This window comes from Rhamphochromis longiceps, linkage group LG23 (assembly GCF_057381845.1).
Source record: "Rhamphochromis longiceps isolate RC_006_pf linkage group LG23, R_longiceps_female_GT1.1, whole genome shotgun sequence".
Lineage (NCBI taxonomy): Eukaryota > Metazoa > Chordata > Actinopteri > Cichliformes > Cichlidae > Rhamphochromis > Rhamphochromis longiceps.
The window spans coordinates 18,874,870-18,888,239 of NC_140578.1; the positions used below are offsets into that span (position 1 = coordinate 18,874,870).

Here is a 13,370-nt window from a genome sequence, read left to right on the forward strand (position 1 = left end):
AAGACACAGGACCCACGCAAAGCAGCTGGGCCAAATTCGGTGCCTCCATCCACCCTGAAGCACTGTGCTGATCAGTTGTCTACAGTGTTCACTGACACCATCAACAACTCACTGGAGATACGTCATGAGTCATGGACCTGAATTTCTGGACGAGTATGCCACAAGCAACTAAAAACCTCCTATTCGAAGGGAATCACAGGCTGCAGTCCTCTCGCTCTCGGCTGACCTTGACCTGATTTGAACACACAACCTTCTGATCTGGAGTCAGATGCGCTACCATTGCGCCACAAGGTCCCACAAACCTGCCCCTCTGCTCAAAACTTCTGAAAATCTCTGAGAAGCCAGTCCATCTTCTTTCCACACAAGCAATTTTTCTGCAACTGGAGGTTGTTCAACTTGTGAATGCAAAGAGGTTGTGCCAAAGACGCATGTCATTTCAGACCATGCATGTCAACATGCACACGTAGAATCTCTCTTTATACTTGAAAGGTTCTCCTCTTTGAGAAAAGAATACAAATCGAGGTTTGACGTGCGCTTGCAGTAGTCAATCAAAGGCCTAATATAGTGTCTGTCATTCAGTGCTCACGCTCTGATGAGCTTTGCAAGCCAGCTAGACAAATTCTTAACGATGCATATTTGTTACTGATGCTTGTCAGAGAAAGACAAAGTCCTTGGACAGTGTCTAAAAATAAAAGACCTTCCTCTCACACACACCTTGTTACAGGAAAAATGATTCTATGTTTCTTTACCTTCTTTTAAATGTTCTATGATGCTTAAATGTTCTATGATGCCTTTTGTCTGCCCTTTGCCTATGGTTAGATTAGTTTAGAATTATCTTTTTAGACTTTCCCAGCAAACACATCTTGTTTCTGGGACATATTGTTTTAGATTGTTTTATCTTCCCTAGCTCTCTGCTGACGAGACTAGCACCATATATGGAGTTGTTTTATTTTATCTGTTTATTATTTGTTATCCTGTTCTCACTGTCTCTGTGCTCTGTGCCTATAAAAATTACCAAGCCACTGTGCATGGTGTGAGTTGTTCTTAGCAGCTCACCCGTGTACACGTTTGATAAAGAAAGTAACTTTGTCTCATTGTGTCTTTATTTCTCCTGGGTTTTTTACAGAGTTTTCCCCCAACATTTCTTGGTCCTTCGAGCCGGATCGCCTCCATCGTGTCCCATCTCCGTGACCAGTCCACGTTGTTCGTCTGTCGACAGCCCACACACTAGGTGTGTGGTCAAAGACCAAGGGCGTTAAATTCGAGTCTTGGCCAACGTTTTAGAAAGCGACCCACGGTGGTGGGGCCCGATCGAGGTGGACCAGACCCGGCGACACTGACCAGGTAGATACAGACACACTGACACAATCTTGCGTAAAAGCGTATTTTAAATTCAGGGAATTTAAAATAGCGAAAGTAGCTCGTCGCGACTGGAAGCTCCCCACCTCTGTGGGTTTAAAGTAGCTCGTCGGCTGGTAGCTTGGAGCTCGTCGACTGGAAGCTCCCCACTTCTGTGGGTTAGGTTTGGAGCTCTGGGTAGCTCCCCCAGCTGGGTCTAGGGAATAAGTAGCTCGTCTACAGAAAGACTGGCAGCTCCCCTTATGATAAGGGTTCCGATCGCGCGAATAAGTGTGAATGTGAATGTATGTGTGTGTATTGTTTTAATTAACGGAGCAAGCTGAATTTTCACGGTCCAATAAGAGACTGAGCTGCTCCTCCTGTGTTTTTTCTTTTACTGCTGTTCACTGACGTGCTGGTGAGTTGAGAGAACGGTCGAGTTCCGTCTCGTAAAGTTCACACCGCTTTTGGAAATAGTCCGAAAGTAGAAGGGCGTGTGAGCAACCACTCTCGTCTCTAATACCAGCGAAGGTGATAGCAGCTGTATTGTGTATATATTACTTAAACAAAAATAAGTAAATACATAAATAAGATGGGTAATCAAGCAAGTGAAATTAAAACTCACTCCTGACGAGCAGTGGTGAGAAAAGAAAAGTCCAGACGCCGGACAAAAACAGTGTCTGTAAACTGAGAGATTTAAGAAAACAAAATATAAACAGTCAGAAGAATAGAACTCAACTGCCAGTTTAGTAAAACCAGAAGACGAGACACTGTGCAGTGCCCACAACCCTTTTAGAAAGCCATCACTCATTCCTGCAGCCGCATCTGCAGCACCACCCATATCAGGAAGAACTTAATAATCCCTTATTAAGTGAAAACTAGAGATCAAAGTAGTTTGAAGTAGTTTAAAAGGGTTGAAAACAGACCCCACTGAGTAGATATAAATATAAAAAGTACGAAATAAAGATGAAGGGAAAATTACAGTAGAAATTATCTTTAGAGTATTTGAAATTAATAATAGCAAGGATAACAACCTGTAAAGTGATATTAACAATGAAACACAGTTGGCATGATGACCATGCCCAGCATGTATAAAATGAATATAAAGCAAATAATTCACACGAAAATATTTTAATAACATAAATAAGGTATATTAAGGCTGTGTCACTGTTCAGCCAAGGACAGTGTGTGAAAAGGTAACTGTCTCCACCTTGGGAAAAGGATGATTCTGCAGGTCATCTGAAGCCCTTGATGGATACAAAATAAAATATAAATAATATATTATAATAGACCTGCCTGGTCCGCCATGCAACAGAGAGAACAAATGTGACCGCAGATTGGATGAATTCTAAATTATCTGTTTGCTGAATAAGATGATCCTAACTAACAAATTGGCTCAGGAGTAGTATAGTGGTACACACTGATAAAATATTATAATATGCTATTGCTGTTATATAAGACAAAGAGGATAATATTAACAATGACATAATATTAATATGAAGAGGCACCTTAATCGGTTATGATGTGAGGTGGATAATTGTTAAGCAGTAGTCTACATCAAGCTTAAGGTTTGCTGAAACTCAGTGTAATGACATGTGAGATGAAGACAATACAGAGAATAACTAAACTAATGAAGTGCATAGAGGCACTTGACCAGCTTGAAAGTTATCATTCTAGAATGACACATTGCTGAGATATAGAGCACACCTATAATAACAACCAATAAGCAAAACCCTGTAGACAACAGCTAAAACTACAGGATTGAGAAGCTGAATTAAATATGCAGACACTGCTAAGCTGATGAGCATGTTCCACATTTTCTTTTCTTTTTATTTATTTGTTTCTTTTAGAGCAGAAGCTGCTATTCTGCCCAAAGAAAGACTCTAGGTCTGACCAACCGTTTCAGTCATGGGCAAAAAGATGTCAGTCAATAAAATTCTAAAAGATAATTTATTGACGAAAAATATATCAAGAGATAAAAGATAAAACAGTCCAGTGTCCCACTTATGAATTGTATAAAAACACACAGTCCCAAGGCCAGAGCCAGCTATGCCACACGGCCAAGTTGCACCCCACATGTTGCCTTTAACAGGGTTAGAAGTTGTCCTTGGAGACCCACCACCCTGCAAGCATATAGTCAGTGGTCACTCAAGCCTCTGGAACTCTGCTGCCTTTAGGCTGTGGCATATAATAGGCCCTGGACTGCACAGAGAGACAAAACAACACAGCAGTGTTTGTAGTGTGGGCTAGATGTAGACCAGTGTATCAGTGCAATCAAGTACACCTGCCTCTAATTAGTCCAACCCCATTCCAGCCATTGGCTCACCAAAAATGTGACAACCACAAAACCACTCCCAACCCAGTGCAACTTCACACAATAATATGGAGCTGAATTAACACAGGCACATTAGTCTACCATGTTACAAGCTGCATGCTATTACAAGCCAACATATGCAGACTTCTGCCTTGTACGGGTGGCAGCATTTTTCTTTTTCTTTTGTGTCCTGACACGTTTATGTTTTTTGTTTTTGTTTGATTATTTTGTTGGTTTTGGAAACGAATTTAAACGAACTTGTGACCATACTTGAGAATCACAGTGACACATAGTGATTAGGCATATGATTGAAAAATGCCTAGGTTTAGAGCTGTGAGCTATGAGCTGTGAGCAATGCAAAGTTAAATATATATATATTTGTATAAATGGGAAACAACCCTAACTTGAAAGTTTGAAATGTGTGAGATCCATGACTTGTTTGAAGAACTAGAAATTATCTAAAAATGCCTTAAGTGAAAATGTAGAGTTGCATCTATTCTCCCAAACCAAAAAAAAAAAAAAAAAAAAGGAGAAGAAGCATTCTGTAACTTAGAAATAAGGCTGACGTGTTGACAACAGACTAAAACACTAATTCGCAGGTGGCTATCAGGAACAGAGAGGCGAGCAAAGTCACAAACACCAAGGCTGCAGACAGCCACGCAGCAACAGCAGATAACATAGAGACAACGCCTGCTAGAACCGTTTTGAAACCTCAGCAAAACAATTTGTCAGAACGTGCATGACGTGTCAAAAATATAATGCTCAGGGAAACCTGAGACCACACAATCCATATGGACTTTATTGAGCTAAATGAATGCCAAGGGTAAAAATACACCCTAGTGGTTATAGATGTATTCTCAAAGTGGCCAGAAATCTACCCAGTGAAAAAGGCAGATACAATTTCAGTAGCAAAATGTATGTCTAAGTTGTAGGAAAATAAAGAGATGATTGTAAATGACGAAGAATGTAATGATGTCTATCAAGTGTCTTGCAGATCACAGCCCGGTGACTGGGTTCTGATCAAAGTGCTCCAAAGGAAAAACTGGAGCTTGCAAAATTGCGGAACGACCATCCTGGATCCATCAGAGTCACTGCAGGCGAGTCAGTGAAGCCATCTAAACACAGCTGACGGCAGGCTTGCCCACTTGTTGTGATCTCGCCCGGTGGAGGGGTCAGCTTTCCTGGCCGGGGGGTCTACTCGCGACAGGAGGGTGTGTCCCGTCGTCATGAGGTGGTGGCTCTTAATAACTGCAGTGGCCCTGACCATGGCCGGGCTCCTCATCTTTGCTTCCGTGAGGGACAATAAGTCACGCTACATGGAGAAAAGGCAGACACTGTATGACAAAGGAAAGTACACCAAGTTTCCCCATGGCTATGCCACTAATTTCTGGTGGCAGTTTATGAACACTACAGCTTACTTGAATAATAAAACTGACTGCTATGCAAATACATATACACTTTCTGCCCACCAAGGAACGAGAGGAAGTGTATGGACTGTTCACTCAACGAAACCTGTGCCAGTAACGCGACACTGATGAGCCTCAACTGTCGCTCCAACTACAGCTACCGAATGATACTACAAACAAAGACTCATTACCAGACAGGATGTGCACGGACGGCACCAAGCAGTAAAGGAACCAGAGTTTCGCATCTGAGGAGGAGTGAAATTCTTACAGAGCTTGATCCCCGGCATTGGAGTTGCCGAGGTGCGGGATCACGTGGAAATCAACCGATATGCTCTGCTACGACACATCAACTTGACTAAGACCCTGGGAACCGCCTTAGCAGGAGAACAGCAGGCCATCAGAACGATGGTGCTGCAGAACAGACTGACTCTAGACCTGCTAACAGCATCACAAGGAGGAGTTTGTAAGCGGAGACATTTATGAAGCTTTGCAGAATTTGACCATTCTGCAGAAATATGTCACTGACCACACATCTGGAGCAGCTACACCGCCATGTCTAAGAGTAATGATTTCAAAGATGATAACAACTACAATGACTGCTTATGTTGCCATGCCTCAAGAAGAACAGCATCCCGTTGCAATTCTGTTAGAGGAGAACTTGTAATAACTGCTAATGAATGACGTGGTGATTAAAAATGACTTGTCAAGTGATCACGCACTGATTAAAACATTAGTAGGTTATGCAGGTTTTCATCCTTTTATTTTTTGAAGTTTTCATCCTTGTATTTTTTGAAGTTTTCATTTTACATATTTGGTTTTCATCATTTTTAAATACAAAGTTTTCATTTTAGTTTTCATCCTTTTATTTTTTGTAGTTTTCGTTTTAAAATATAAGGTTTTTATCCTTTATTTTTTGTAGTTTTAGTTTTATTATTTTTTCTTGTTTATTCCACTTGTTATTTCATTTACTATGATTTTCATTTACTATGTTTTTCTTTTTATTATTTTCTTTTGTTTTATTCTTTAGACCAAATGACTTCCATTTCTGCTATGCTGACATTTTGAAAATTAAAAAATTGCTTAAGATACTTAATAAATAACCTTCACAGACAATTGTTGTATACATTTAAAATAAGTTAAAACAGGAGGGAATGTTACAGGAAAAATGATTCTATGTTTCTTTACCTTCTTTTAAATGTTCTATGATGCCTTTTGTCTGCCCTTTGCCTATGGTTAGATTAGTTTAGAATTATCTTTTTAGACTTTCCCAGCAAACACATCTTGTTTCTGGGACATATTGTTTTAGATTGTTTTATCTTCCCTAGCTCTCTGCTGACGAGACTAGCACCATATATGGAGTTGTTTTATTTTATCTGTTTATTATTTGTTATCCTGTTCTCACTGTCTCTGTGCTCTGTGCCTATAAAAATTACCAAGCCACTGTGCATGGTGTGAGTTGTTCTTAGCAGCTCACCCGTGTACACGTTTGATAAAGAAAGTAACTTTGTCTCATTGTGTCTTTATTTCTCCTGGGTTTTTTGCAGAGTTTTCCCCCAACACACCTGAAAAGTGATTGCTCAGAAGGGAGTGCTTTTGTACGTGATGCTCTCCTGTCTCAAACACAACCTGCTCTGGAGAGGCTCCTTGTATTGTCTGCACCAAAATGCTATCCATGGGGTAGGAGACCAGTGCTGTCAGCCTTGAATGAAATCTTACCTGACTAAACGACCTTACAGTTCACACACAATGGTCTCTTCAACGACTGTTAAGTAACACCCAAATACAATACTACAGCTAGAGCCCAGAGTCACAACTTATGATAAGAACAGCTGCATCCATATACAATCTCTTCATGAAGTTTTTTTGTCAAGTGAGTTCTCGAGTTTTCCGAGCTTTTTCCTTTAGTTTTGCTTTAATATTTATCGCTTTGAGTTAAGTTTCTTTCTTTCTTTAACCTCCTAAGACCCGAGCTCTTCCATGGCATGCATTTTTAATTTCTCTTTGATGTTTGAGGATATTGGGACCCGATGAATGTAAAAACAAAGAATTACCAGATTTGATTGGGGTTTTTTTGACAGATTTTTTTTTCTAAGAAAAATGAGAGCCACAAATGAGAATATTCATTCAAAATTTCAATAGAACAGTGGCATTATAATGCCCTCGTAAGTGGATATCATCCCCTTGTCTAGCAAAATTTAGTATTCTGGTCTAGACCAAGGGTTAGCAACCCTTAACACCGAAAGAGCTGTTTGGACCCAGTTTTCATAGAAAAGAAAACACTGGGAGCCGCAAATACTTTTTGACATCTAAAATGAAGATAACACTGTTATTGTTTTTTTTATCTTTATGCTTTATAAACAACTAAAGTTTGTTGCTTATGAAATACAAGAAGTGCTACAGAGAAAATTTTATTTTATTTATGTAATGAACAAATTTTGAACTCTTAAAAAATATAACAAAAAGGAAAGACACCCAGGTGAAGGTCTCTTTTAAATGAAAGCTGAAGCTGAAGTTAAATCATTCATATAGCAAACAAAAACTGTAGTGAGCCGTCACCCTTATATCACCTTTGGGATTTCGCAGCGTGTAGCGGAGCCTTGACCTGAATTTAAAAAATAATTGGAAAACAGCACTATACTACTAATAATTGGAAAATAATTATTTGCAAAATATCTGCATAAATATTTATTTTACGTGGTTAATGTGTGCGGCAGAGCGTGGTCTGCAGTGCTGCTGCAGGGGAGGCGGACGCACCTAAGCGGCACCCGCAATCAAGCCTCGCCGGCTTAAAGTTTGTGCTTTCTCTGCTGTCATGTTGGTGTGTACCGGGCTGTGAGCTGCAAAACCACAGCTGGCTGTGTGGGTACACCAACCATGTGTGAAAAGTGGTCAATAAAGAAAAAAGCATGTTCATGCAAACATTGTCGGGTCTGCCGTGGTATATTTACAATGGGACACCTGTTCCTGAACCTCTGCGCAGGGCGCCTGCAGACCGGGGCTGTACGAAGTCTCTAGTAAGCTGTCATCTGTGAGGCGTGAGCTGTGTTTGTTGTTACCATAGTTCATGGAGGAGAATAGCTGCTCACATATGTATGTGGCTCCGAAGATCCATCCTTGGCCTACCTGGGGTTGAAAGTCTCGATAAATGCATGGCATTTCGGCGGGTATGGTTTATGCAAGTGTGACACTTATTTTGAGCGATGAAAAATAATAACATAATTTTACTTTTATGTTTCAAGATCACAATGAACTTCCAATTTGACCACAAGTTAAAAAAAAAATAACACAAATAAAATACACTTCAGTTAAATACTTATAATTATTTTCCAAACCACGTGGAGCCGCAGTATAAGGACTAAAGAGCTGCAGGTGGCTCCGGAACCGCATTTAGGGTTGCCTAGACCCCTGGTCTAACACCGGATGAATGACAGTTTCCTCATATCTTCTCTGTTTTTAAGAGACCTTCCTGTTTGAATGTAACTCAGTTACTAGTTTGGGGTAGAGTGCTTTTGCAAAGTTTCCTTGTTTCTTTTTGTTTTTATCATTTATCGTTTCCTCATTTCTCCTCTTTAGAGTGGTTTCACCTGCTTCTACTTAGTTCCTTGTGTAATTATATTCCAAGTGTCATGACTTATTGCCAGTGTGAAGAAGTGAACTTCCCATCATTACAGGAAGAGTTTGTTTGTTATCTGCATTTCTTCAAACATACGACCCAAAGGACCACACCATCTCTATAGTGGAATATAAAATGGGACGTATAATATAATATAATATAATATAATATAATATAATATAATATAATATAATATAATATAATATAATATACGTTTGTGGACAAGGCTCAACGGGCCGAACACTCTAAAGGAAAAGAAAGACAACGCAGGAAATTCTACACCTTGCTTTCAAGAACATTCACTCCTCAGTCTGAACCTACACAACTCAGAGAAGAACACACACCTGAGGACAGTCAGGAAAAATGGGTGAAGTACTTTTCAGACCGGAATCTCACTGAACCTGAAGAGAAAGTGTTAGCCATAGTCTTTTTACTTGGTTCATTCAAGTAAGAAGTTCAGTTCAGAAGTTTCTGAGCTAATTTTGTTTTCTCCTGAATTTCCAACAGCACCCCAAAGAAGGTGACAAGAAGACAGTCTACACACACTTCACAAACCAGCAACTGCAAAGTTAATTTAGAGGTGATTTTATTTAACTGCTGTATGACACAGTGTCTCAAGTATTTAAATACACTGTATATGTGTATCTGTGTATTCTACCAGTAAATTAAGAGGGCTTAAGTAGTGAGTGGGAGGCTGCCTGGTGGTATGAATCAGTAGTTTCTGCAAACAGAAACAACAAACTAACTATGAAATGAATGTGAACCAGCTCATTCTAATAACTGTGGCTTGAACACTAAGCTTTTTAAGTGAGAACCTTGTGAACACTGGACAGTTTCCTCATTACTTCATTTGACATCTTTACTTGTTACTTGTGTATCTTTTCCTTGTTCCTTGTAGTGTTCTGAATGTTAGTTCTTATCATAGTTTAACCCTTTAAAGCCTAAACCATGAGATAATTGCCAAAAAACTAAAATATTTTGCAAGTGTGTATTGAACCTTCAAAAAATTCAAAAAAATGAAATATCAGTTTGCATATATGACTTGTTTTGCTACATTTCTGTGGAATTTATTGCTCTGAATTTGTTTATTTTACACTTCTTCTATGATCTGTGAGCTTCCTTATACATCATTTATGAATAAGATTACATAGACAATTAGCATTGCTAAGAGTACAGCAAAATATTAAGCTGCAACCCAACAGAACAAATAAAGGACATGCTCTAAATTCAAACAGAGGTTTGAAGAAGTAACAACCCAGCAAACAATAGGCTAAATGAAAAATGAAGCTCTACCAGACTCCAAAATAACTTCCACATCTGGTTTGGGATCTATGGGAAAGATATGTCTGTGTAGGTTCTCAATCAAGTTCAAGTTCAAGTTCAAGGTTCTTTATTTGTCACATGCATAGTTATACAAGTATAACACATATTTTTGACTTGTGCAAAAAATGGGGGGGGGGGGGGTGTAGAGGAAGGACATTATATATATATATATATATATATATATATATATATATATATATATATATATATATATATAATATAATATATATATATATATATTATATATATATATATATATATATATATATATATATATATAATATATATAAATATATATATATATATATATATATATATATATATATATATATATATATATATATATATATATCCTGCGCAGTATCTTAGCTGTTCCCAGGACTGCGCTCTTCTGGACAGAGATCTCCGATGTTGTTCCCGGGATCTGCTGGAGCCACTCGCCTAGCTTGGGAGTCACCGCACCTAGTGCTCCGATTACCACGGGGACCACCGTTACCTTCACCCTCCACATCCTCTCGAGCTCTTCTCTGAGCCCTTGGTATTTCTCCAGCTTCTCGTGTTCCTTCTTCCTGATATTGCTGTCATTCGGAACCGCTACATCGATCACTACGGCCGTCTTCTTCTGTTTGTCTACCACCACTATGTCCGGTTGGTTAGCCACCACCATTTTGTCTGTCTGTATCTGGAAGTCCCACAGGATCTTAGCTCGGTCATTCTCCACCACCCTTGGGGGCATCTCCCATTTTGACCTCGGGACTTCCAGGTTATACTCGGCACAGATGTTCCTGTACACTATGCCGGCCACTTGGTTATGGCGTTCCATGTATGCCTTGCCTGCTAGCATCTTGCACCCTGCTGTTATGTGCTGGATTGTCTCTGGGACATCTTTACACAGCCTGCACCTGGGGTCTTGCCTGGTGTGATAGACCCCAGCCTCTATGGATCTTGTGCTCAGAGCTTGTTCTTGTGCTGCCATGATTAGTGCCTCTGTGCTGTCTTTCAGTCCAGCTTTGTCCAGCCACTGGTAGGATTTCTGGATATCAGCCACCTCCTCTATCTGCCGGTGGTACATACCGTGCAGGGGCCTGTCCTTCCATGATGGTTCCTCGTCTCCCTCCTCTTTGTTGGGTTTCTGCTGCCTGAGGTATTCACTGAGCACTCGGTCAGTTGGGGCCATCTTGCCAATGTATTCTTGGATGTTCGTTGTCTCATCCTGGACTGTGGTGCTGACACTCACCAGTCCCCGGCCCCCTTCCTTCCGCTTAGCGTACAGCCTCAGGGTGATGGACTTGGGGTGAAACCCTCCATGCATGGTAAGGAGCTTTCTTGTCTTTATGTCAGTGGGTTCTATCTCCTCCTTTGGCCAGCCTATTACCCCAGCAGGGTACCTGATCACGGGCAGGGCGTACGTGTTGATGGCCCGGATCTTGTTCTTACCATTCAGCTGACTCCTCAGGACTTGCCTGACCCTCTGCAGGTACTTGGTGGTTGCAGCTTTTCTAGCGGCCTCTTCATGGTTCCCATTCGCCTGCGGGATCCCCAAGTACTTGTAACTGTCCTCTATGTCTGCAATGTTGCCTTCTGGTAGTTCAATCCCCTCAGTTCTGACTACCTTCCCTCTCTTTGTTACCATCCGACTACACTTCTCCAGTCCAAACGTCATTCCAATGTCATTGCTGTATAGCCTGGTAGTGTGGATCAGTGAATCGATGTCTCGTTCACTCTTGGCATACAGCTTGATGTCATCCATGTACAGGAGGTGGCTGACAACTGCTCCGTTCCGTAGTCGGTATCCGTAGCCAGTCTTGTTAATGATCTCACTGAGGGGGTTCAGGCCTATGCAGAACAGCAGTGGGGACAGAGCATCTCCTTGGTAGATCCCGCACTTGATGGTGACTTGTGCTATGGGCTTGGAGTTGGCCTCTAGTGTTGTACGCCACATCCCCATTGAGTTCCTGATGAAGGCTCTTAGGGTCCCATTGATCTTGTACAATTCTAGGCATTCCAGTATCCAGCTGTGGGGCATTGAGTCATAGGCCTTCTTGTAATCAATCCAGGCAGTGCACAGGTTGGTCAGTCTGGTCTTGCAGTCTCGGCTGATTGTTCTGTCTACCAGTAGCTGGTGTTTTGCGCCTCTGGTATCCTTGCCAATTCCTTTCTGTGTCTCGCTCATGTATTGACCCATGTGCCTGTTCATCTTAGCCGATATGATGCCTGACAGGAGCTTCCATGTAGTACTGAGGCAGGTTATTGGTCGGTAGTTGGAGGGGACCGGTCCCTTCTTGGGGTCCTTGGGGATCAGGACCGTCCGGCCTTCAGTTAGCCATTCCGGGTGTCTCTCGTTAACTAGCAGCTGGTTCATTTGTGCTGCCAGACACTCGTGGAGTGCAGTCAGCTTCTTCAGTCAATAGGCGTGAACCATGTCGGGCCCTGGTGCTGTCCAACTCTTCATACTGGAGACACTTTCTTGGATATCTGCCACTGTGATGGTTACTGGACCCTGTTCAGGGAGGTCGCTGTGGTCAGCCCTCAGATCCTCTAGCCACTGAGCATTGCCGTTATGGGTTGCATCCTTCTCCCATGTGCTCTTCCAGTATTGCTCCGTCTCCAGCCTTGGTGGTGCTGTTCTCTTATTGTTCCCTTGCCACTGAGAGTACACCTTTGCTGGTTCTGTGGAGAACAGCTGGTTTATTCTCCTGCCTTCTATCTCTCTGGTGTACCTCCTCAAGCGGCTGGCCAAGGCTGTGAGTCTTTGCTTGGCAGTTTCCAAGGCCTCAGGTATGGACAGCTTGCTGTATTTCTTAGGCACCTTATTTGTCGCACCTTTCTGCAACTCCGTTAGTTGGCTAACCTCCCTCCGTGCTACTTTGATCTTGCCCTCTAGCCTCCTTCTCCATGGAGGGTACTGCCCCTTGTGGCTGTTCAACTTGTAGCCAAGCATCTCACTGATCACTGCTGCCGTATTGTAGATCAGCTTGTTAGTGTCGGTAATCGTGGTTGTAGGTATTGCCCGTAGTGCTGCATTAACATCATCTAGCAGACCTTCTGAGGGTACTTCACGTAATCTTGGTAACCGGCTACGGGGGATCCAGGTTTCAAGCTTGGCCATGATCCTATTTTTCAGGTCAGTTCCTCTCGCACTCAACGATCCTTCTCCTATCGCACTTGGGGCTATGTACCCAATCTCGGGTGGGGGTGATGATATCGCCCCCCTGACCTGGCGTCCTGACTCCTCCTTGCCATAGCATTTGTGTTGTACCTCGTCAATCTCTAGCTGTGAGAGCAGTCCCTTCTTTCGAATGTTGGAACACTGAGCTACTAGTTGTTATATATATATATATATATATATATATATATATATATATATATATATATA

General features: G+C 41.6%; 1 non-coding gene across 1 annotated transcript; it reads right to left on the minus strand.

Moving 5' to 3' along the window:
- Positions 1-222: 222 nt before the first annotated feature.
- Positions 223-294, minus strand: trnaw-cca (transfer RNA tryptophan (anticodon CCA)). The gene has a single exon. It is a non-coding gene; the product is annotated as a tRNA-Trp (tRNA).
- Positions 295-13,370: the final 13,076 nt, after the last annotated feature.